Genomic DNA, 27,572 nt, shown 5'->3' with positions numbered 1-27,572 from the left:
CTTGGGACCAATATACATGATAGCACCTCAATAAAAAGCATTGCAGTTAATAGAAGGTTTTAAGACTTTAGTTACATTATAAATCATTTGTTGATGGTACCATACTCATTTTAGGAATTGTGGTATGTTCTAAGGTGATTTCACCATGTGAAAAAGCCTTCTGCTGGGATATCATGATTGAGAGAAAAATATTTTCTCATGCTTTTCCCACAGAGGTTTGGAAGGTGATCTATAAGCTAAACTGAGAGCTTATTTTCTGTAAATTCACATTATCTTTCTCAGTCATGTGAGAATGAAGTCTGACATTCTCAGTAAAACATGTACATTCAACAAGGGCAGAGACTGTCAGTTGATTCCTTTGTGTTCTAATGCAGCTCCCCAGAGTGTTCCAAAGAACAACAAGAGTGCTAACAGTCCTACTTATGATAAACGTATGGCACACCTGAAGCCATCTTGCTTGGATTAAAGTGGTAACTCTTAAAACATTTAATTTAAAAAGGAACAAAATGAGGGGGTTAATTTTTCCATAAAAAGTATGATTAGTGCTGCAGAAAGAAAAATTAGGGCACATTTTGAGTGACTTCTCAAATCCTCTTCTATTTCATTAAAAAAATCTGACATGCAGACTGAAACATGCACTTTCAATACCAGCAGCAATTTTCCCTGGTGAGCAGTAGCTTTACTACAGTGATCTAATGAGCAAAAAGAGTGCTAACATTCTGAATTTTAGGCAAATGTGTGACACATCTGAATGCCTTCTTGATGGAATCAAAGTAAAAAACTGAAAGTTTTTCCTACTGAGGAGACTGCAGTAAATGAGGAAATTAGGAAACTTCATAACAAAAAAGTCTCCCAAGATGGCCACCAGAGACAAAAGAGCCCAAATGTAGCCCAAATATCACCCAGATGTAGCCCAAGTATAGCCCAATGACAGAATGTCCCAGAGTGTTCTTAATAACAACTAGAGCGCTTACTGTCTTCATTATGACAAAAGTATGGCACACCTGAAGCCATCTTGATTGGAATAAACTGGTAACACTTAAAACATTTAATTTAAAAAGGAACACAATGAGGGGGTTCATTTTGCCATAGAAATTATGATTAATGCTGAAGAAAGAAAATGAGGGCACATTTTGAGTGACTTCTCAAATCCTCTTCTATTTCATTAAAAAATTCTGACATGCAGACTGAAACATGCACTTTTAATACCAGGAGCAGACTTCCATGGTGAACAGTAGTTTTACTACAGTGATCTAATGAGCAACTAGAGTGCTAACATTCAGAATTTATGACAAATGTGTGACATGTCTAAATACATTCATGATGGAATCAAAGTAAAAAACTGAAAGCATTTCCTACTGAGGAGACTGCAGTACATGAGGAAATTAGGAAACTTCATAACAAATAAATCTCCCAAGATGGCCACCGGAGATAAAAGAGCCCAAATGTAGCCCAAAATCACCCAGATGTAGCCCAAATATAGCCCAATGACAGAAGTGTGCAAAACACTTATTATTTTGTGTTTTTGCAGTGTTATATAGTGCAGACTTGTCAGGTATTGGAGTGCTTTACATGAGCATTGGTTACATCACACAAGAACAAATTCATTTTGGTTCTAGACATGGGGAGACTAACTGATTTGACCAGAATCACAGAATGTCGAGCTGAAGCAGAAACTCCAACCTGGTTCCCCAGTTGCAAAGTCTGCAGTTCTGGAAGTAACACCACATCCTCTCCCCTAAGTGCAACATTTAATCAAGTGGTCAACTGGATAAAAAAAACATAAAGATAACAAATAATTTAAAAGTGCTTTGTCGCTATTTGAAAACTCAGAAAATATGTCCTTATTTTAGTCTTTTAGAGCACTAACCATAATTTTGATGCCAATAAGACCCTCTCATATATGTAATTTCTAAAGGAAATGCTCTAGGTATTACAGTTTTGATTACATCAAGATGACGTCAGGCGTTCCACACTTTTGTAATAAATATAGTTGTTCATTAGGATACTGTTGAGAGGCAGAGGCCAGGGGCACGGACTCTGAAAATTGAAGGCAGGTAGGAGGGTGCCAAGGCAACAATTTAACCACACTGAGCAGGCAGGAAGGGTCGTGGCAGCACAACAGACTATGGAGAGCAGTGGAAAGGGGGGCAGGGGCAACAAATCAACAATACAGGACTTGCAAGAGAGGCTGTGGCAATGTAATAGACCATTGTGGGCAGAAGGAAGAGGCAATGGTAGTACAACCATACATGCCAACAGACCCGATTCAGCCAGGAAACGTCCAATGTTTTTAAGCTCAAATGGGCTTTATTTGATCTGTCTCCTGTCTAGAATCTGCTCTTTTTCAATGTAACTCAAAGGGGAAAATCAATACCCCAGTTTTTTTTCAAAATCTTCCTCTTACCAAGTTCAAAATGTTCGCAAGTATGGTACATTGGATCATGGAAGGAAATGGGGTAGGGACATGGACTTGGATAACAGAGGACAGGAGGGACATGGAGAGGTGCACCAAACTGACCCTGCAGGTCAGGCATCAGAGTTTGCAGCAGCACAATACACCACACAGGGCATGCGGGACAGGAGTGCAGCACAACAATCCATAGAAAGCAAGAGGGAGGGGACAGGACCATGCACATGGACAACAGAGAACAGAGGGGCAAGAGGCAATGGTAGCTAGCTGACCATAATGGACAGACAAGAGAGAAAGCTGCAGCATAACAGACCATAATGGGCAGGAGGGACGGATCAGGGGCATTACAATGGAGCAGACAAGCCAGGAGGGAGGGAGTAGGGGTCTACACATGTAAACAGAGGGCTGGGGGCAAGGGGGCAGGGCAGGAGCAGCAAGATAGCCATGGAGGTCAGGCAGGATGGGCACTAGAAGCAAGACACATCATGAAGAGCAACAGTGAGACTGTGATGGCATACACACAGACCATGGAGGGAAGGTGGGAGGGGGTCAGGGGCAGCTAACTGACCACACAGGGAAGGTGGGAGGGGCCATGGCAGCACAGAAGACCATGCATGGCAAGTGGGAGGGTTAGCGGCAGCACAATGGCTATGATGGGCAAGAAGGAGGGTGCAGGGTCATGCACAAAGGACGATGGAGAATAGAAGGAAGGGTCAGGACCTGTGCACAGACAAGAAAGTTCAGGGGAAGGGGCCTCACAACAGACCGCACGGGACAGGCAGGAGGAGCAGTTGCAGCACAACAGACCAGGGAGGGCAGAAGGGTGTGGCAGTACATTGGACCATGTAGGACAGGAGGAAGAGGATAGGGGCATGGCATGTGGACAGGCAGGGTGGAGGTGGCAGGGACAGGTTACAGTCATCTGACAATGCTAGACAGGTGGGAGGGGAGTGGCAGCTCAACAGAACACTCAGAGTAGATAGGAGTGGCAAGTCCATGGAACATGGTGGGCAAAAAGGATGGAGCAGGGGCATGCACAAAGAAATCGGAGGGTAGGGGGAAGGAGAATAGGGGCAGCAAGCTAAGCACAGAGTTTAAGCAGGAGGTCAATGATGGGGCATAGAATTGGGCAATGGAGGGCAGGAGGAGCGGACTGGTACATCATACTAAATTGAGGGCAGTGGCAGCACATCAGACCATGCATGGCAGGAGGGAGGAGGCTAGTCCATGGATTCACACAACAGAGGATAGGGAGGAGGGGGATGGGGCAGCAAGATAACTGTTCAGAGAAGGCAGGTATTAGGAACTTTATTGTTTTTAAAAAGTGTGTCTGTGCGAACTACTTAAAATATGAACAAGTATGCAGCATAATCTCAGTTTTATTCAGGAAGAAGAGAGCGTTTGTGACTGTGACTCCGGGCTCACTTGGCAGAAACACCCCCTGACCCTCCACCCCCTATCGCAAAATGTAATGCCCGTGAAAAGGGTAGGTGAACACAGTGTTATATAGAACATACTCCTGAGAGCACGATTGAAAATTAAAACTAGATATAGTGTATGGTATTAACTATGCACCAAAAAGTGTGATATAAGATGAACCGGGCGTGAAATATAATATGCAATACATTGTGTGCAATGACAGATTCATTGGAGAGCGCAAGATAGCACAGGCACTAGCGCGTGCTATGCGATATGCGCCTTGGAGTGTAATATGCACAGGGCAGTGTTGTGTAACCTAACTAGTCTCTAAAGTTGTAATATAAAATATGTGCTGGGGAGTGTAACGTTGCATATGCACTGTGACAAAGATATGGATCCCAGATTGTAATATTTATGGCATAGCACTGTGCGTTATAACATAGGCATTGAGGAAGGCACGTTAGATGGGGCAATATAACCCGTGCGAAGACAAGTGTGGCATGACATATTCACGGGGTGGTGTTACAGTGCACATGGGCTAGAGAGTGTCATAGCATATGCACTAGCTGGTGGAATACAACACAGAGGTGTGTGGCACTCGGCAGGCAATGGTGGGTGTAACACAGCATTGGGCTCTGCCAGGAGCGCGCTGTGACTCTCAAGTGATGTTCGTCCCCTTTCCAGAGTGTAAAATAAAAAGTACTACACATCCGGCAGTGGATGTGTGTTTTATTAACCGTGAGGGGGGTTTCTTGCATAGTTTTGGTCGAATTCTTGTCGAATCCCCTTTGAATGGCTTGGTGTGCATGTGTATTAAATGTGCCCGTCAATAGCTACCCATGTTTGTATAAATAAACGACAAGGGTGTCTACCGGGATTAGGCACGGTAGGGCATCAGACATGTCAGAGCTTCACTAGTGGTGTAAATACATTCCACGTGGATTCATTGCATGCATAGTCGCCTTTTAATGAATATCACGCAAATCGTCATGGTGATAGGTACGTACGGTTTGTCCAGCATGTCCTAGGTGTGTCTATAAATATATATTTTTTAAAAATTATAAAAAACAGTGGCCGGCCCTGGGGATTGGGGTAAAAAAATAATAATTAGGAGACAGGCCCTGGGGGATGGGGTCATCAGGGCCAATAAATTAGAATAAGAAGGGGAACCACACAGCCCCCCTTCTTAAAAAATTAAAATAAATAAAAGACTGGCATCGTGCCGGAGGCCACGCCCCCTCCTTGCAGCACTCTGCAAACGCGCCCCCTGGCGAGTTGTAAGTTGGGGAAGTAATTCCTCTTCAATACTGAGGGTCCCTGAGGGCCAACTAGCCCAACAGGCATCTCCAGTATGCGCCAGGGAGCTGCACTGCAGAGAGGTGTTCTGAGGGCAAGCCCCTTTTTACACCTCTCTGCAACGCAGCTCTGTGGCGCTTACTGGAGGTACCTAGTGGTCTAGTTTGACCCTAGGGACCCTTAAGATTCAAGGGGACTTAATCTCTCAACTTAGAACAGCCACAGGGTGCGTTTACACAGTGGTGAAGGGAGGGGACGGGGCCTGAGGTGACGTGTGCAAACACGCACTATGGCACGTTTTAAATTGGGGATATCATTTCCCTTCAATACTGAGGGCCCCTGGGGGCTAACTAGCCCACCAAGTGCTTCCAGTAAGCGCCACTGAGCTGCATTGCAGAGAGGTGGTCCAGGCCGTGCCACTTTTTACACCTCTCTGCAACGCAGCTCTGTGGCACTTACTGGAGGTACCTAGTGGGCTAGTTGGACCCTAGGGACCCTCAGGATTCAAATGAACTTAATCTCCCAACTAAAAACGGACACAGGGCGTGTTTACACAGTGGTGAAGGGAGGGGACGGGGCCTGAGTTAACGTGTGCAAAAACGCCCTGTGGCCTGTTTTAAGAGGTAGTTTTAACCCCCCTGCCCTATTATATACTAGGCGCTTACAGAGGAGGTCATGCTAATCACAGGGGGACCCCAACGCATAATGTTCCCTAGTGTATGTAGGTGTTTTCACTGTATTCTAAGTGTCTTTTAACATAGCACTGGCTCTAGGACTGGTTAGTCAGACTCAGTTACCACCAGTATCCGTCTGAAAAAGTTGAGGGTACAGGATGATTTTGCAACAAGAATTCTTTCTGCTCTTCTTTTTGTTCTTTCTGCATGTTATCCTTCTTCCTGCACTTTTCTTCGTCTTTGAGGACTTCTGTTGCTTCTTTCTGCACTTCTTTTTTTTCTTTCTGTGCATTTTTTCTTCTTTCTTCACATGTCCTATCTCTGTAGGCATAGTTAGAAATTAGCATTTAAAAAACCTTTGAAATTCACAGAAAAAAACATAGGTTTCAGGCATGTTATAGTTAGGAATTAGCATTTAAAAAACCTCAGAAATTCACTGAAAAAAACATAGGTTTCAGGGGTGTTATAGTTAGCTGGACTTTTCACTTGTACAAAACCATTGAAATTCCCCCGTTATAGTTAGTTCAGCTAACTATAACTCGCTCCCGCAATGCACTGCTGATGACGTCACATATTACATCACTCATGACATGGTCAGTGACATCACTCATGACATCACTGATGACATCTCAAATGACATCACTGATGACATCACTGATGACATCATCCTTGTGATAGAGTGGCAGACCTCGTCTCACCCTAATATAACCTTTGATACACACATTCAAAAATAGAGACTAAAATGTTCAAAACAATGGACATACCAATACCAGTTACAACAACCTCTTCAGTAATTCTAAGATCCACATACACATCCACTCATTCACCAACAGTCCTATACAGTCACTCATACATGTACTCACTCATCATATGTACTCATACACCTATACATCCTGTTACACAATGCCACTCATCCATAGAGTTACTCACACACATAGTCACTCATGCTAATAAAGAATCAAACATACATTTACTTGCATATACAGTTATACACACACCACCACACTTACTTCTACGGAAACTTACACATACTTAGTCTTTTAAACAATCACTTATAGAAACACATACTTATTCATACAGGAACTCTTTCAATCTCTCACTCTCACATATACTCACTTATATACACCAATAGTCACATATACTAGTTTAAAACATATGTAGTTACTCATAAAGACACTATTGAGACAGTCATTCACTCACTAACACACCCATACACACACTCATCCACCCATACAGTCCTGCACACATGCTGTCTTCAACACATACAAACAGTGTGTCACTCATTCATGCACCTATGCACTACGTAATACCCCCCACCGAACCATGCAGACACTCAGACTGATACTCAAAAAACCAACTAATAACCTATATAGACACCCATGTAGCTACTCACCAACCCATGCAGCCACTTATACACAAAGTGAGAGACTGATACAGATATTTACATATTTAAACATTACTCACTAAGCCATATATTCACTATGATACACTTAATCAGTCAGTTACACAATCAATTTTTCAAAAACAAATCATCCATTTAGACACTTATATACCCATTTATTCTTTCATCAGTGTTTAGATATACATATATAAAAGATATTTAATTTTCTGAAAAACAGACATTCACTGGATGATGTCATCAGTGATGTCATCAGTGATGTCATTTGAGATGTCATGAGTGATGTCATGAGTGATGTCACTGACCATGTCATGAGTGATGTAATATGTGACGTCATCACCAGCAGTGCATTGCGGGCGCGCAAGTTATAGTTAGCTGAACTAACTATAACAGGGGAATTTCAATGGTTTTGTACAAGTGAAAAGTCCAGCTAACTATAACACCCATGAAACCTATGGTTTTTTCAGTGAATTTTTGATGTTTTTTAAATGCTAATTCCTAACTATAACGTGCCTGAAACCTATTGTTTTTTCTGTGAATATATATATATATATATATTACCTACTGGCGGTCGCCAGTAGGTAGATATAGTTAGGACCTATTTTCCATAAGAAATCTGCAACATTCTATTCCCAATAAGTCTGGCGTCAGTTGACGAATCTTTGCGAAATTTTCTAAACTTTTGGCCAGCTCCGGTCCGCTCCTCTCCTAAAAGTTTCGTGGTGATTCGTCAAGCAGGGGCTGAGAAAAGAGGGGGGTCCCAAAACGCATTTTCCCCATGCAATTTCCCATAGGACCTGTTGACGCAGCTACAGCCCGAACTGCTGAACGGAATTACACCACATTTGGCAACGAGGTAGTCCTCAGTTCAGACTCGTGCCTTTTGCATAAATGGTGTAAATCCGTTCAGTAGTTCCTGAGACAATTAGAGTAAAAAAGATAGATATATCTCTGGCCTCGGAGGATCCGCGCACCCTATGCGCACCCTGAGCGCACCCTCTGCGAACCGAGCATGCACCCTCCTGATCACGCGCTGAATGCTAATTGGCTGTCAAGTGTCTGCCAACATTCGAAACCAGGAACTGTTGGCAGCCATTTTGTGCCTCGGTAGAAGCGAGGCTGATTAAGTAAGGGAAATAAGTGTGTGAAAGTTGTAAAGGGGGCAGGGTAGAAATACTCTGACCCTCTAGTGTTGCTTAGGGGTCCCAGGAGGACCCCCTGGGGCCCCCCTGTTTTTTTTTTTAAACGGCGAAATGCGCACAGAGTGCGCAGATCCAGCCGGAAAAAAAAAAACCTGAAGCTCGGACTTCCGCGCTTCGTTAATAATTAGCCCCCGGGGGGCCAAATCCCGGGGGCAAAATCTGTAAAAATGAATGGGGGAGGGGGGCTGCTTGGCCCCCCTCCTGGAGCCCTTAAGGGCCCTGGGGACCGCCACCCCCCAGGGACAGCTCCTACAGTGTCCTGGGGTGCCCACCCCCAGGACACTGTTGTTTGCTATGAGAGGGCGGGAGTCTCCCGCCCTCCCATAGCAAACTTCGTTAGGATTTTGAAAGAGATAGCAGGGAAACCTGGTCTCTCTTTCAAAATCCAAACGATATTGCTTTTCCACACGGGGAGCTGCATGTTAGCAGCTCCCCATGTGTAAAAGCAATGCCGGCTCCCGAAGGACGCGGGGAGCCGGCTGGGACCGTGGGGGCATTGAGGCTCCCCCCACGGTCCCCAACGTTTTTTAATAAACTCCGGAGGATGGGGTCCCCGGGGATAAGAAAAATTAGAGATAGGGGCTATTGTGTTTTTTTACGGTAAAAATAGGAATCACGCATCCTAATGCGTTGGGTGCACGATTTCTCTCGTGTTGGGTGCACGGTTCCTAACGTGTTGGGTGCGCGGATCCAAGGAAAAAAACTGACATTTTTGGGAGATAAACATCAAGCTTAAGTGTTTCGTTATTGAGTGGCTCTAAAAAGAGCTGTTGTGTTCATTGAGAGTTTTTGGTACTTATAAGTAAGTACATATACAGAGTCTAAAGTTGTTGAGGAAGACTCTGTTTCCTTCACCAGTAAAGTGTACTCCATCTCTCCTATACATCTCTTGCATATGAAAGCACAGATTGTTATTGTAAATGGACCCCATTCTATAGTCTCGGAGAAAAGCAGAAACAGATTTATTCACATGTTTCCTAGCTTTCTCAATCTGTGGACAAAAATGATTGGACCAGTTCCATTTCTGCCTTTGGCATATGTTAGAATACACAAAGGCAGTTTTGGGAAAAACTGAAATCAATTCTGCAAAGGTGTCCTTCATAAGCATTTCCAGACCTACCCCAGTGAAAGTGCCTAGGTAATTGCCACCACAGTGCACTATTATGAGGTCAGGGTGTTGGATATGCATAAAGGATTTTACCAATGGCATCAATTGGTGCCACTTTAACCCTCTCTGTCCAATCCATTTAATGTCTACATTTGGCAAACCTAGGTGTTTGTGAATGCCTTTGTTTTCTGCATACCTTTGGCTCCAGAAAATAGAGCTGTGTCCCACAATCCACACTCTAAGTATCTTGAAGGGAGGTCTGGATGCACTCAGATGGTCCCTGTAAATGAAATGGCAGTTAAAGTGCAGGGAGTACTTTTTTTTGTCTACAATCTTATTGACAGTGTGTGTGCATGTAGAAACCATTCTGTGATAAGCATTTGTGTTTTTCATGTGTTTGCAGACAGATAAGTGTGCTGTTTTCATGTTTTGGTAGAATTAGAAACCAGTCATTGTTTATGAATTTGCAAAATTAGTCATGTTTCTACACTAAAATGTAGTACTCATATATTAACCCCTTCTCTGCCAGGCCTTCTCCCCCTCCTGTGCCAAGCCTTTTTTTGGCTATTTGGGGTAGTGCGCGCTTAGGCCCCTATAACTTTTTGACCACATTAGGTATCCACGCCAAATTTGCATCCTTTTCTTCCAACATCATGGGGATTCTAAAGGTACTCAGGGTTTGTGGATGCCCTTGAAGGGGTCACAGAATTTTTCATAAAAATTGGAAAAACGGGCTGCAAATGAAAGCATCTAGGTTTTTCCCTGCAAATGTTATCAAAAAAGGGTTTGTGGGGTTGAAATCACTATTTTCCCAGCTTTTCGGGGATACCAGACTTTTGTCAGAAACCCAACATTTTTTACACAGTTTTGGCATTTTTCTGGGACATAGCCTATTTTTGCTATTTTTTGTGCTTTTGACCTCCTTCCAGTTAATGGCAGAAATGGGTACAAAAGCAATAATGGATCCTGGAAAGCTATACATTTTCGAGAAGAAGACAAAATTCTAAATTCAGCAAGGGGTCATTTGTGTAGATCCATTAAGGTTTTTTTATAGAAACAAAAGGTTAAATATAGGATACATTGAAAATTAGTTGAAAAAAACAGCCTTTTGTGTCAACGTTTTCACCTGTAACTTTTTCTAATTATGACAGCTGTTTGAAAGCAATATACCGTTGCATCCACTGGACGTTACTGGTTGTGGGGATATATAGGACTTATAGGTCCACCAAGAACCCGACAAGCCCAGAGCCAAAAACTGAGCAGCAACTTGCAATGGTTTTTTATTATGTACCGGGTATGTAGTAATTATTCTGTAAACATGTGTACATGGAAAAATCGGTATTAAAGACACCTATGTATTTCTGAAATGGGAACAAAATATAGAGTTTAGAAACAGTAGATATTTGCACATTTCTGAAATTGGGAATACTCATACTAGCATGAGAATTATCAGTCATTTTTTAGAATGACTTATTTTATACACAATGTCTTTCATTTGGAAGGCAGAAATGCATCAAAAGTCAATTGATAATAACAGTTCCTTTACAAATCTGAATTACCCTAAGTCTCCCGATAAAAATGGTACCTCACTTGTGTGGGTAGGCATAGTGCCCGCGACAGGAAACGGCACAAAACGCAACGTGGTCACACCTCAATTTCGCAGTGAAAAATGACCCTTTTTTGGCAAAATGTGTAGCTGTAGTTTTTGAACCCTAGCTCTGCGGGCACCTTGGGAAAACCTAGCAAACCTATACATTTTTGAAAACTAGACACACAGGGGAATCCAGGATTGGGTGACTTGACTGCCTCCCACCAGGGTCTGTTACCCAGAATCCCTTGCAAACCTAAAAAATTGTCCAAAAACACACATTTTCCCCACATTTTTGTCGTGGAAAGTTCCGGAATCTGCGTGGATCCACAAATTTCCACCCACCCCGCGTTCCCCAAAGCCTTACGAGAAAAACTGTAACTCACTTGTGTGGGTCGGCCTAGTGCCTGCGACAGGAAACGGCGCAAAATGCAACGTGGTCACATCTCAATTTCGCAGTGAAAAATGACCCTTTTTTGGCAAAACGACTAGATGTAGTTTTTGATCCCTAGCTCTGCGGGCACCTTGGGAAACCTAGCAAACCTATACATTTTTGAAAACTAGACACCCAGGGGAATCCAGGATGGGGTGACTTGACTGCCTCCCAACAGGTTCTGTTACCCAGAATCCCTTGCAAACCTAAAAAATTATCAAAAAAAGCACATTTTCCCCACATTTCTGTAGTGGTTCCGGAATCTGCGTGGATCCACAAATTTCCACCCACCCCGCGTTCCCCAAAGTCTTACGAGAAAAACGGTACCTCACTTGTGTGGGTCGGCCTAGTGCCCGCGACAGGAAACGTCGCAAAACGCATCATGGTCACACCTCAATTTCGCAGTGAAAAATGACCCTTTTTTGGCAAAATGGCTAGCTGTAGTTTTTGAACCCTAGCTCTGCGGGCACCTTGGGAAACCTAGCAAACCTATACATTTTTGAAAACTAGCCACGCAGGGGAATCCAGGATGGGGTGACTTGACTGCCTCCCACCAGGGTCTGTTACCCAGAATCCCTTGCAAACCTAAACAATTGTCAAAAAAAGCCCATTTTCCCCACATTTCTGCCGTGGAAAGTTCCGGAATCTGCGTGGATCCACAAATTTCCACCCACCCCGCGTTCCCCAAAGTCTTACGAGAAAAACGGTACCTCACGTGTGTGGGTCGGCCTAGTGCCCGCGACAGGAAACGGCGCAAAACTCAACGTGGTCACACCTCAATTTTGCAGTGAAAAGTGACCCTTTTTTGGCAAAATGTCTAGCTGTAGTTTTTGAACCCTAGCTCTGCGGGAACCTTGGGAAACCTAGCAAACCTATACATTTTTGAAAACTAGACACGCAGGGGAATCCAGGATGGGGTGACTTGACTGCCTCCCACCAGGGTCTGTTAACCAGAATCCCTTGCAAACCTATAAAATTGTCCACAAAAACACATTTTGCCCACATTTCTGTTGTGGAAAGTTCCGGAATCAGCGTGGATCCACAAATTTCCACCCACCCCGCGTTCCCCAAAGTCTTACGAGAAAAACGGTACCTCACTTGTGTGGGTCGGCCTAGTGCCCGCGACAGGAAACGGCGCAAAACGCAACGTGGTCACACCTCAATTTCGCAGTGAAAAATGACCCTTTTTTGGCAAAATGTGTAGCTGTAGTTTTTGAACCCTAGCTCTGCGGGAACCTTGGGAAACCTAGCAAACCTATACATTTTTGAAAACTAGACATCCAGGGGAATCCAGGATGGGTTGACTTGACTGCCTCCCACCAGGGTCTGTTACCCAGAATCCCTTGCAAACCTAAAAAAATGAGTGAGGCACCATTTTTACCGGGAGACCCAGGGGAACGCTGGGAGGTGGGAAATTTGAGTGAGCCCGGTGATGCCACAACTTTCCCACACAAAAATGTGTGAAAAAAGTGATTATTTCAGCTAAAATTGAGGTTTGCAGGGGATTCTGGGTAAGGAAACGTTGGGGGATCCATGCAATCCATACCTCCCTGGAATCCCCCGGGTGTCTAGTTTTCAGAAATGTATGGGTTTGGTAGGTTTCCCTAGATGGCCGCAGAGCACCGGGCCAAAAACCCAGGTGACCCCCCTTGCAAAACCAGGTGGTTTTGAGATAGGCAAATTTGAAGTCACCTCACTACGTTTTGGACCCTTGTCTGTCGCGGGAACGTGGGCCTCCCACACAAGTGAGGCACCATTTTTACCGGGAGACCCAGGGGAACGCTGGGAGGTGGGAAATTTGAGTGAGCCCGGTGATGCCACAACTTTCCCACACAAAAATGTGTGAAAAAGTGATTTTTGCAGCTAAAATTGAGGTTTGCAGGGGATTCTGGGTAAGGAAACGTTGGGGGATCCGCGCAAGCCATACCTCCCTGGAAGCCCCCGGTGTCTAGTTTTCAGAAATGTATGGGTTTGGTAGGTTTCCCTAGATGGCCGCCGAGCACAGGCCAAAAAGACAGTTGACCCCCTTGCAAAACCAGATCGTTTTGACATTGTTTGTTTCTACAGCGTGAGAATTTCGGCAAAATATTGCAAGGAAAATGTGACAGACATTTTGAGGTTTGCAGGACATTGTGGATAAAATAACTTTTTGGAATTCACAAGAGAGACATCGCCATGAACTCCTGTGGGTTTACGACAATATCTACAGTTGGTGGGTTATTCTTACATGGAACATACACCTTGGCAGAGAAACTAAAAAGACAAAGATTCCTGCACAGCCATCTATTCCTCAAACGCACACACATACTGGGTGGATTTGGCATGAGGGAGAGTGATGGTTCATTATATTAAATTTTATTTAACAAGAGATTTCACAAAAATGAAATGCACTGTCAATAATTAAATGGAGAAAAAACTGAACCAATGACTCGCAGCTCGTTAGCTGTAAAGCCACGGCAAGGCACCAACCGCTTTACAGGCCATTCACACACCTTTCATACGTGATACACACAAGACCATTCGCACCACCAGGCACAAAAACAACACATTACGAAATTCACAAAAGGGACAAGGTACACCCTGCTTCAGAAAGGCAAATATTACTGCACAGCCATCTATTCCTCAAACGCACACACATACTGGTTGGATTTGGCACGAGGGTGAGTGATGGTTCAGTATATACAATTGTATTAGCAAGTGATTTCACAAAAATGAAATGCACTGTTAATAATTGAAAGGGCGAGAAACTGAACCATTGACTCACAGCTCGTGAGCTGTAAAGCCACGACGAGGCACCAACCTCTTTACAGGCCATTCATACACCTTTCATACGTGTGAGACATACAAAACCATTCACACCGCCAGCCGCGAGCCCATCACATAACAAAACTCACACCAGCACACAGCGCCATTCAAGGGCCCATCACTTTCACACGCCCACATTCCTGACACAGCAACTACACAAGCTGATGGATTGCGTGGAGTGGCACTCAGCTAGCAGTGTATGTAGTGACCAGCAGCAAGTCACTACTCACACACCGCCAGCCAAGCACCATTCCACGCACACCGCCAACCAAGTGCCAGTCCACACACACCGCCAACACATTTAGGATTTTTTTTAGACAAAAATAAAAACACAAACAAATCGCAAATCGATACAAATCTACAAACACAAAATCAGAAACTAAATACATTGCACTAACGCCAACCTTGAAACAGAATCAAATGTTTCAAAGAATACAGACCAGGCAGTTCACTTTACCACTCATGAATGCTTCCAAAAATTCTTTTGCGTGTGGTACGCTCTAAAACAAGCAGGGACACACAGCCCAGGTTTAAAAGGACAGTCGGGGCATTACATACGAATCTCCTTCCGTGTACCTCTTCGCCAACAGACTCTGCATCTCCTAGTGGGAAAATCTTTTGCCAGTGTGGGAGGGATGAAATCAGGAAAGTGGCGATCTTTCAATCGAACCACATCCTCCACCACTCCAAATCTAGGAACACTTGCATGTTCCACAACAACAAGGCTAGCTATCACTGAGTGCTGAAACTGAAGAAATGTCAAGTTTGATGCAGGAGAACACTCCTTGAACACAATAAAAGCATTGAAATTTGCTAATTCGAAGAAATGGATGGCCAACTTCTTATACCAAACATAAGCCTTCCGAATAGCAGAGTAAGGTTCCAACCTCTGATCTACTCTGTCAACACTGCCCATGTTCTTATTGTAGTCTAGAATGCACACAGGTTTGCGCACTTCAGCAACCTGACCCCAAACAGCCACAGGTGAAGTACTCACATCATGGATGGTAGTCAGCATGTACACATCCCTCCTGTCCACAAATTTTACAGCTAGTAGTTCATCACTACGCAAGGAACTGCACTGCCCCCTCTGAAGTTTATTGCGAACAAGCTCTTTCGGATAACCTTTACGGTTAGAGCGGATTGTGCCACATGCAAAAGTGTCCACTTTATACAATTCATTAAATAATTGCACAGCAGTATAGAAGTTATCAAGGTACAAATGGTGGCCTCTGTTAAACAGTCTTCTAGCAAGATCCCATACAATTTTCTCTGAAACTCCAAAAGTGGACGGACAACCTGGGGGGTCAATAGTAGAATCTCTACCAGTGTACACACGAAAATAAAAAACATATCCTGTCCTACTCTCAGACAACATATACAGCTTAATTCCATAGCGTGCCCTCTTGCTAGGGATCTACTGCCTAAAAACCAAATGGCCCTTGAACAAGACCAAAGACTCATCAATAGATATTTATTTCCCTGGAGTATAGATCTCAGAAAATCGATCTACAAAGTGATCAAGAACGGGCCGAATCTTAAAAAGACGGTCACAGTCAGGGTGATCTCGTGGCAACGCCATAGAATTATCAACAAAATGCAGCATACGTAGCAAAAGTAAATACCGATTACGAGTCATAACTGCAGGAAATATGGCAGTTGCCAACAAGGGGCTAGTAGACCAATATTAAGCCAAGGTTGGCTTCCTTACCACACCCATCAATAAAGGCAAACCCAAAAACTTCTTAATCTCTTCCAGATATGTGGGAGTCCACCGGGTAGCTCTAGACTGGGGCCTGTTGTCCCTCAAAAACTGTTCAGCATACAAATCGTCTGCTCAACAATCTCACCCAAAAATACATCATCCATAAACAACTGAAAAAACTGTATAGGCAAAAAGTGTTCACAATCCACTGTACACCCTGCATCACCGCTAAAGGCAGGCAACACCGGCTGCACCATGTTTGGATCAACCCAAAGTCCAGCACTTCCAGTAGGAAGTCTAGCAGCCTCAGACTGCAATCCAGATGCCTCTTGCACCAGCAGTTTCCTCCTCTAAGACAGGCACTTCATCCGCAATGAGAGTTGCTTCATCCACACCAAGAGTACCTACATCTGCACTGAGAGTACCTTCATCATCTGATGATTCCATGTTGAGAGAAAACTCACGCCAGAATCTTCCCCTCCCTCCTCTCCCTCAGACGCACTGTCAGTCTCATAATCATGCTCAGAGGAAGATTCAAGACGCATACCAACCACCTGTTGAGCAGTCATTCTACGGCTAGCCATATTGCCTACTAATAAAGGTAACTTGTCAAACAAGTCAACAACTACAAACACTTTGTAAAATAAGTAATAAACAAAAAGCACCTTTATCAAAAACTCATATATACTCCAAAACAATACCACTCACTTGCCAGAGGCAGCTAAACTATTCACCACCACCTACTCTGTACAGACACAGTATGGATCAACAATATCCCACTAAAAAAGAAAGAGAAAAGCAATTACACATAAGACTATGCAAAACACATTGCAAAGAATTTCATGCTCAAACCACTAACTAAATATGCCGCCATTATGACATCACTTACAAAAAATTCATTCAGGCATTACAATATTACTCATTTGGAGTAAATACAACAAAAAAAAATTCTTACCAAAACAATGCAACTACACAAAACTGCAGAACAACAACTGTCGAAACTGGAATCAGGAATCAAAAGCTTTAGACTAGAATAAAAAGGAGAAAAAAACGTTATTGTCACATATGCATATAATGCTCTAGACCATCACGTACTACGCAAAATTTATTACTTGAACCTCCCACTTTCAAGAAGGAAAGATTGATGGCCCAATCCTTTACAAGCAACGCGGCGAGAATCTGGAACTCAGCCTCAGCTCCGGACCACCGCCTCCCTCTTCCCAGTCCTTCAAAACTGACCTCAAAGTTCTCCTCCTGCAAAGACACTTCCAAACTTAATTCACACCCTCTCTGAAGGAAGTCTTTACATTGTAGGAAATTCTGTTCTCCATGCCCGCAGAAGTGCCTTCCCAGTGTGTTCCTGTGTTTTGAGTGTCTGCCATTTATTGCACTTTTATACCTCTACTTGTACTTTGTACTCTTTTGTAACTTGCACACATGTCACTTTTCCTCTTGTAACGTATTGTTTGCTACCTCTCGTATTTTGTTTACTTTTGATACATGCACAATTACCACCATTGCCTCATGTAACATAACGTTTGCTCTTGTTTTCAGAGTGTCTGCCATTTATTGCAGTATTTTACCTCATGTGACATCTATCAGAGAGCTGCGTGAATAATTACCTGGTAATCCCCTCAGCACAATGCAAACACCCACCCGATATAGGTACCCAGTGAGGTCACACCGTTCGCATCGCCCTAACCTGCTCAAGGTTCATGTGACCTCAGTGACAGTCACAGTGACTGGATCACTGTTGCTCTAGGGTGTGCTGCTTCGTAGGCCTGCCCGCAAGACTGGAGATGAACTTCAGTATGGATTGTGGTGGACAGGCCTTCAAGGTTAACCCACAATTGACACCACTTGGGCACACCTGCTTGTGCTAAGACATCAAGCCTTCTAAGGTCTAGTGGGGCCTTCTACGGTCTAGGATGGGAATGTGCTCCCTCAGTACAGTGGTGTGGTGGACTGGTCATGAATGCGAAACCCGGTTCCCCAGTTCCAAATTTCACAGCTCTGGCCATAGTGCCACATCCCCACTGAACACCATACTTGCCCACTGAGAGAAACTCGCACTGCCTTCAGCTATAACCTAATTGTGCCCGCTATAAACACTTGGATGTGGCTCAATTCAAATTATGCACTTGATAAGAGTAATATGCTGCCTAAAAAAAAAAAGCAACAACTCATAGGGAATGCAAAGCATGTGAAATGTAAGCAGAAACAACATGGTTACCTAAACGATCTCTCACTAACTATTCAGAAATCAGCGAGTGGATTCACCTGAAAAGTTATGGACATGACTAGAGGGCCCTGAAGGGAACCGTTTCACTGTCCATTGCTTACATCCTTACAAAACGTAAGCAGTATGGTATAAAAAGACCATATCCATAAGCACAGAGCCATGGTACACATTGTGTTTTCCAATCCACCCATCAACCAGGTATTGCTCCAGGAATGGTACACTCTCCCAACCTGGAAACAACAATACTCTTCAAAGAAAGACGAGAAAATGAAAGTAGCACTTCACTGGCAAACTCTGTAAAGTGATGCTGGTGTATTTGAATGTGAAAAAAAACAATCTGGCCACTTTGCAACCCCTCTGTCTTGCTATTAGTTAGGTATTTAATTCTCATATAAGAAATTCTATTTCTCTACATGCTGCTGCACTTTGGATTTGAAAAATTAAAAAGAAGGGCATTTCTCAGCATTTTTGGATCCATTTCACAGGGAAGCAACTAGAAAGAAGAGCATTTTTCAAATTTGAATCCATTTCACAGGGAAGCAACAACAGGCACACATGAACGAAGCCGAGCCTCTGGCATGCCTGGGCCTTCCATAGTGCCCCACCCTAACACAAACCCACCGATGCAAAAATCCCCCCTCCCCAGCCCCAAAACTCACCTTTACTCTGCGACGCGCAGGAAGCAAATGGGAAACCTCCAATGATGTCAGCGCGGCTCGCGTGCTGACGTCATTGATGACGCGGGGGGAGGCAGGGGAAGGTCTTCCCCTGCCTTCCCAGTAAAAAAAAAAAAGATCGACCACTCACGGGGGGAGCGCCAGCGCTTCCCCCGTGGGTGGGTGCCATGACGAGCTGGACTCGTCATGGGCACAGCGCAACTGTGCTCCATGACGAATGCAGCTCGTCATGGGCACAGAAGGGGTTAAGAAATGTGTTTTGGTATAGTACAAGGGATAGTGTTGTTTGTCTAGAATCACACAGTGAGTCTGTGTGCATTTAGGAATCATTTTGAGAGAAGCATTTTGGTACTAATGTGTAGTAGAAAATGTTCTGTAATGTGTGCAGTCACCTTAGATCTTGTAGACTTGTAAATGAATTTTGTACAAGGGATAGATGGCTGTCTACAATCACACTGTGAGTCTGTGTGTATCTGGGTAAGCATTGTGAGAGAAGCATTTGGTAACATCATGTATTTACTTGCAGATAACTGTGTTGAAACCTGTCATGTTGTCAAGTTTTAGTAGCATTAGAAGCCAGTCTTTGCTTATGCATTAATAAAATGAGTCAGGCTTTGACACTAAAGTGCAGTAATGAAATATGTAGATTGTGTGCAGTCCCCTTACCCCTTCCACAGTGGTGAATGAGTTTTGGTAAACTCCTAGGGATAGTGTTGCTTGTCTAGAATCACACTGTGAGTCTGTGTGCATTTGGGAACCACTGTGAGAGAAGCATTTGGTAACATCATGTATTTGCTGACAGATAACTGTTTTAAAACCTGTCATGTTGTCAAGTTTTAGTAGCATTAGAAGCCAGTCATTGCTTATGTGTTGATAAAATGAGTCCGGCTTTGACACTAAAGTGCAGTATTGAAATATGTAGATTGTGTGCAGTACCCTTACCCCTTCCAGAGTAGTGAATGAGTTTTGGTAAACTCTTAGGATAGTGTTGCTTGGCTAAAATCACACTGTGAGTCTGTGTGCATTTGGGTAAGGATTGTGAGAGAAGCATTTGGTAACATCGTGTATTTGCTGACAGATAACTGTTTTAAAACCTGTCATGTTGTCAAGTTTTAGTAGCATTACAAGCCAGTTTTTGCTTATGCATTGATAAAGTGAATCAGGCTTTGACACTAAAGTGCAGTACTGAAATATGTAGATTGTGTGTAGTCCCCTTACCCCTTCCACAGTAGTGAATGAGTTTTGGTAAACTCCTAGGGATAGTGTTGCTTGTCTAGAATCACACTGTGAGTCTGTGTGCATTTGGGTAAGGGTTGTGAGAGAAGCATTTGGTAACATCATGTATTTGCTGACAGATAACTGTTTTAAAACCTGTCATGTTGTCAAATTGTAGTAGCATTAGAAGCCAGTCTTTGCTTATGCATTGATAAAATGAGTCAGGCTTTGACACTAAAGTGCAGTACTGAAATATATAGATTGGGCGCAGTCCCCTTACTCCTTCCAGAGTAGTGAATGAGTTTTGCTAAAGTACAAGGGATAGTGTTGGTTGTCTAGAATCACACTGTGAGTCTGTGTGCATTTGGGTAACCATTGTGAGAGAAACATTTGGTAACGTTGTGTATTTGCTGACAGATAACTGTTTTAAAACCTGTCATGTTGTCAAGTTTTAGTAGCATTAGAAGCCAGTCATTGCTTATGCATTCATAAAATGAGTCAGGCTTTGACACTAAAGTGCAGTACTGAAATATGTAGATTGTATGCAGTCCCCTTACCCCTTCCAGAGTAGTGAATGAGTTTTGGTAAACTTCTAGGGATAGTGCTGGTTGTCTAGAATCACACTGTGAGTCTTTGTGCATTTGGGAACCACTGTGAGAGAAGCGTTTGGGTACTTCATATCTTTGCATACACATAACTGCTTAAAAACCTTTCGTGTTCTCAAGTTTTGGTAGAATTAGAAGGCAGTCATTGCTTATGTATTCACCCAGGAACTGTCCTTGCAATACTGTAAACATTCAGTTAATATACAAGTAGTAACGGAGTGAGGCAGGCCTTAGCACATGCATTGATTCAAACGCTTATCCACTATGCATTCAGTCCTCTAACCATCTACACAGTTCTATTTCACACCTTTAATTCCCCAGTCAGTATCCATACACTTCCAGCAAACACCCTGTCACTCCCCTTGTACTCCTCTAGTGACCCATTCAGCACCATGTACTAATTCATTCACTGCGCCAAAACCCAACCACTTATAAATTCACTCAGGCACTCTCCTTGCAGTACTCTAATCATTCAGTCAGTATCCAAGTACTCACGCAGCGAGCCAGGCCTTAGCACATGGACTGCTTCAAACCCCATATCCACTATGCATGCAGTCCTCTAACCACCTACACACTTGTCTTTCACACCTTCAATTCCCTAGTCAGTATCCATACACTCCAGCAAACACCCTGTCACTCCCCTTGCACTCTTCCAGGAACCCATTCAGCACCATGTACTAATCCATTCACTGCGCCAAAAGCCAAACACTTATAAATTCACCCAGGCACTTTTCTTGCAGTACTCAAATCATTCAGTCAGTACCCAAGTACTCATACAGTGAGCCAGGCCTTAGCACATGGACTGCTTCAAACGCCTATCCACTATGCATGTAGTCCTCTAACCACCTACACACTTGTCTTTCACACCTTCAATCCCCCAGTCAATATCCATACACTTCCAAGAAACACCCTGTCACTGCCTTTGTACTACTCTACTGATCGATTCAGCACCATGTACTAATCCTTTCAGTGTGTCAAAACCCAAACACTTATAAATTCACGTAGGCAGTGTCCTTGCAGTACTCTAATCATTCAGTCATTACCCAAGTGCTCATTCAGTGACCAGGCCTTAGCACATGGACTGCTTAAAACCCCTATCCACTATGCATGCAGTCCTTTAACCATCTACACACTTCTCTTTCATGCCTGTGATTCACCGGTCATTATCCATACACTTCCAGCAAACATCCTGTCACTCCCCTTGTACTCCTCTAGTGACTCATTCAGCACCATGTACTAATCCATTGCCTGCACCAAAAACCAACCATTTATAAATTCACAGAGGCACTCTCCTTGTAGTACTCTAATGATTCAGTTGGTACCCAGGTACTTATGTAGTGAACCCGGACTTAGCACATGGACTACTTCAAACATCTATCCACTATGCATGCTTGCCTCAAATCACCTATACAATTGTCTTTGACACCTTCAATTGCCCAGTCAGTATATATATACTCTAATAAACACGCTGTCACTCCCCTTGCACACCTCCAGTGATTCATCCTGCACCATGTACTAATCTATTCACTGAGCCAAAACTCAAAAACTTAAAAGATTCATGCAGGCACTCTCCTTGCAGTACTCTAATGATTCAGTCAGTACTCAGGTACTCATGCAGTGACCCAGGCCTTAGATATTGGACTGCTTTAAATGTCTGTCTAGTATGCATGCAGGCCTCTAACCACCTACACACTTGTCTTTCACACCTTCAATATCCCAGTCAGTATTTGTACAGTTTCCGCAAACACCCTGTCACTCCCCTTATACTTCTCCAGTGACCCATTCAGCACCATGCAGTAATCCATTTACTGCGCCAAAAGTCAAACACTCATAAATTCACTGAGGCACTCTCCTTGTACTTCTCTAATGGTTCAGTCAGTACCCAGGTACTTATTTAGTGAACCCGGTTTTAGCACATGAACTACTTCAAATGACTATCCACTATGCATGCAGGCCTCTAACCACCTACACAATTGTCTTTCACACCTTCATTTGCCCAGTCAGTATCTATATACTCCAATAAACTCCCTCTCACTCCCCTTGCACACCTCCAGTGACTCATTCAGCTTGCTGTACTAATCTATTCACTGTGCCAAAACCCAAAAACTTCAAAGATTTATCCAGGCACTCTCCTTGCAGTACTCTAATGATTCAGTCAGTACCCAGGTACTCATGCAATGACCCACGCCTTAGCCCATGGAGTGTTTCAAACGTCTGTCCAGTATGCATGCAGGCCTCTAGTCACCTATACATTTGTCTTTCACTTTTTCAATTAACTAGTCAGTATCTATAAACTCCAGTAAACACTCTTTCAGTCCACTTCCACACCTCTACTGACTCATCTGGCACTATGAAATAATCTATTTACTGCACCAAAACACAAAAACTTAAAAAGCTTAACCCAGGCACTCTCCTTGCAGTAGTGTAATGATTCAGTCAGTTCCACAGGTAATCATGCAGTGTCTGAGGTCTTAGGTCATGGACTGTTTAAAAGTCTATCAATTTGCATGCAGGCATCTAGTCACCTACACACTTGTCTTTGACTTCTTTAATTAACTAGTCAGTATCTATATATTTCAATAAACACCCTGTCATTCATCTTGCACTCCTCCAGTGACTGATCCAGTACCATGTACTAATCTATTCCCTGCGCCAAAACCGAAAAGTTTCATCCTGACAGTCTACTAGCAGTAGTTTAATGATTCAGTCAGTACGCAGGTAGTCATGCAGTGAACTGTGCATTACCACATGGACTGCTTCAAAGGTGTATCCAGTATGCATGCAGGCTTCTAACCTACTATACACTTGTCTTTAACAGCTTGAATTCCCCAGTCAGTATCCATGTACTTTCAGCAAACACCCAGTCACTCCCCTTGCACTCTTCCAGTGACTTATTCAGCACCATGTAGTAATGAATTCACTGCGCCAAAACTGAAACACTTATGAATTCACCCAGGCACGCTTCTTGCAATAGTCTAATCATTCAGTCAGTACCTAAGTACTAATGGAGTGAGGCAGGCCTTAGCACATGGATTGATTCAAACATCTGTCCAGTATGCATGCAGGCCTCTAAGTACCAACACAATTGTCTTGCAGACCTTCAATTTCCCAGGCAGTATCTATAAACTCCAATAAACACTCTGTCACTTCAATTGCACACCTCCACTGACTCATATGGCACTAAGTACTAATCTATTCACTGCACCAAAACCCAAAAACTTAAAAAGATTCACCCAGTCACTCTGTTTGTAGTACTCGAATGATTCAGTCAGTACTCAGGTAGTTTTGCAGTGATGCAAGTGTTACTCTATGGACTGTTTCAAATGTCTATCCACTATGCATGTAGGTCTGTAGCCTCCTACACACTTGTCTTTCACACCTTCAATATCCCAGATAGTATTCATACAGTTCCCGCAAACACCCTGTCACTCCCTTTATATTTCTCCAGTGACTTATTCAGCACCATGTACTAATGTATTTACTGTACCAAAATACAAATATTTATAAATTCATCCTGGCACTCTCCTTGCAATACTCAAAACATTCAGTCAGTATCCAAGTACTATTGAACTGAGACAGGCCTTAACATATGGATGGATTCAAACAAGTATCCACTATGCATGTAGGTCTCTAATCACCTACACACTTGTCTTTCACACCATCAATATCCCAGTCAGTAAGTGAAATAGAAGATAATGATAAGTGGAAGGAATTTGCAACTTATTTATTGGTAGAGGATTGTTTTGATTTGGGATTTGAGCAGCGTATTTGCAAATATTGTTAGAACAAATTAGATGAAAATAAAATGCCTGCGAGAGCTGTTCATAATAATCTAGAGTTGGTTGCTATTCCTCCAGAGCTGATAGATTTAAATACCTATGAGTCTATTCTCATTCAGTGTGTTCACCCGTTTCAGGCTATTGTTCGTATGGAGCCTAAAACAGGTAAATTACCTCCATCAGAGTTAAAAGAGGATTGAAAGGAAGAGTTGTGTATTTACCGTTAGATTTAAGGAAAAATATTGAAACTATTGGTGTAGACCATGCAGAAAATGAGTCACTAGTCATTCTAGTTAATGGTGTTCCTACTAAGAATAAGAAAATCTGGCAAGAGTTAGTGGATGTTAGAAAAGTGCAAAAGGCATCGTTGAATCTGATAAAAAATAATGAGTACTATAGAAATATGTTTGTAGGAGAAGAAGAAATAGATTTAGCAGCAGATACTGAAACATTAAGTGGACAAATTGAAAAAGTGGACATGTCCAGATGTGAAGAAATCTATGAACATTACAGTGTACATCCACTTCATTCCAAAGAGGTGATGGGGAATACGATTGAGTTGTTCCAAATGAAAAAAGCAAGTGGAAGTCCCATGAGTGTATGGGAAGAGAGCTTGGAAGCTTGTAGTTTCCCGCAGTTGTTTCCAACAGGAAAAGGTGGACGATATGATGAACGTCCTGTGCAGATTCCTGCATCTGAATATCGGACAACAAGATTATATGCAGAAGATCCAAGATTTCGACAATATACCCCTTATATGTTTCATCTTCTGTTTGAAAGTGACTTGTCTGGACTTTCATATGCAGTAAATCACATTTTAAAAACTGGAATGCATCTGCAGAATGTAACTGCAAAGGTTTTTATGGATAAAGTGCATCAGAGAGATGATCATTTAGAATCTCAGTTGATTAGGCTGATGGCATGTCAGCGTGGGACTAATGAATATTGGTACCGTCGTCATGGAGAACTGAAATCTATGCTACGGAACTTGGGAACTGCTACATGGTTTGTTACACTAAGCTATGCTGAGTATGCTTGGGATCATTTACTTGAATTTCTTCGACAGACAAATTCCAATATAAAAAATATTGAATACAAGACACCTGGAGAATTGTGCTCTTTGGATCCTGTTAATGTATGCAGATATTTCAATCATAGATTTGAAGCTATGATGTCTTTCATCTGCAATAAAAAAAATCCTCCTCTTGGAGAAGTTGTGGATTTCTTTTGGAGAAGGGAGTATCAAGCAAGAGGTGCTCCTCATATACATATGTTGTTTTGGATCAAGGACACCCCCATATTTGGAACAGATTCAGATGAAACTGTTTTGTCTTTCATTGAAGATTATGCCACATGTGCTGTACCAAATAGCAGAGAAGATAAAAACTTAAAACAACAAGTCTTACGATTCCAAAGCCATAGGTGTGGAAAATACTGTTGACAAAAGTACAAGTCAAAGGATAAGTTCTATACCAAATGTCGTTTTGGATTTCCACGTCCTGTATTATCCAAAGGAAGAGTGAACAGTTTTATGTCAGCTATGCGACATACCATCACAAGAAAGTCTCCAAAAAATACCTACAACTTAAGAAGAAGAGAAGAATCAAAATACATAAATGACTACAATCCAGTTATTTTATCCATGTGGAACGCTAACATGGATATTCAGTATGTTGCGGACAATTCCATTGCTGTTGCTTGATATGTAACGTCCTACATTACTAAAGCAGAAAAGACGGAATTGAAAGAAATGTGGGAAGAGATTTCTCACGAGTAGACTCTAAGTAAGAAATTATAGAGTTTCAGTTTGAAGATGTTATCGCATCGTGAAATTGGAGCATATGAATGCTCAGATCGGTTATCATCATCTGCAAGTCTATGTTCCAAAAGTAGAAGAATCATTTGGGTGAGTCTAGGTCTTGTAGCAATGCTAAATCGGATACTGAAATCTGTTCAAGAAATTGAATATTTAGCAGAAAAAGAACCAGAAAGTACAGATATTTTGAAAACGAATATGTTGGACACATATTACCCAAACAGAAGTCATCATCTTGAGAACATGTGTCTCTCTGAAGTGCTGCAAAACTACACTTTTAAACAGAATACTACAGCGAACATCAATGATTGAAAATATGCAGTGATTGGTTCCGAAGGATGTCTGGTGAAACAAAGGAAAGGAAATTTAATTAATCACAGGAAACTGAGTTGCGACGCTGCTGACAAAAGGGAATTTTACTATTTAGCCCTTTTGCAAATGTTCAAACCGTGGCGTTCAGAACTGGAATTACTTGGAGATTTTCAGAGCTATGAAGATTCATTTAATGCTTGTAAAGATACCATACAATGCAGTGCTTTTGAAAATTATGTGAAAATGTTGAATGTTGAAATTGATCAAGAAGCTACAATTGCAGCTGAGATTGCTGGAGACAGTTCTCAAGACAGTCAAAGTTCTGCTGCACTGAGTAGGACAACCAATTGTTCAAAATAAAGCAGCGACTGCCATGAATGAGGTGGAAACAGCAATGTATCAAGCTCAAGAAGATGTAATACAGTTAGGAAACTTGGAAGAACAACTAAATGTTGAACAGAAACAAATATATCAACAAGTGAAAGAGCAGATTGACCATGGATTACTTCATGAAAAGAAAGGGTGCTCATGTACATCATTTCAACCTATCCGAATGTATGTGAGTGGTCAAGCTGGAACAGGAAAAATTTCTTAATTAAAGTAATTACAAGTTATCTGCAGAAAACAATTGAGTCGCATTTGTCTTGTGTTGTCACTGCTCCAACTGGGTTGGCAGCACATAACATTAAAGGAATTACTTTACATTGTTTACTAATGCTACCAGGAGAGCATGAGAACAAATTGGAATACCACAAGCTATCTGGAGAAGCTTGTTGTGAAGTTTTAAGAGACCTGAAGATAATTAAAATTCTCATTATTGATGAGGTAAGCATGGTCTCAAACTTGATGCTTGCCTTTGTGCATTTAAGAATGCAGCAAATTCT

This window comes from Triturus cristatus, chromosome 2_1 (assembly GCF_964204655.1).
Source record: "Triturus cristatus chromosome 2_1, aTriCri1.1, whole genome shotgun sequence".
Classification (NCBI taxonomy): Eukaryota; Metazoa; Chordata; class Amphibia; order Caudata; family Salamandridae; genus Triturus; species Triturus cristatus.
Note: the sequence above shows the minus strand (reverse complement) of the source record.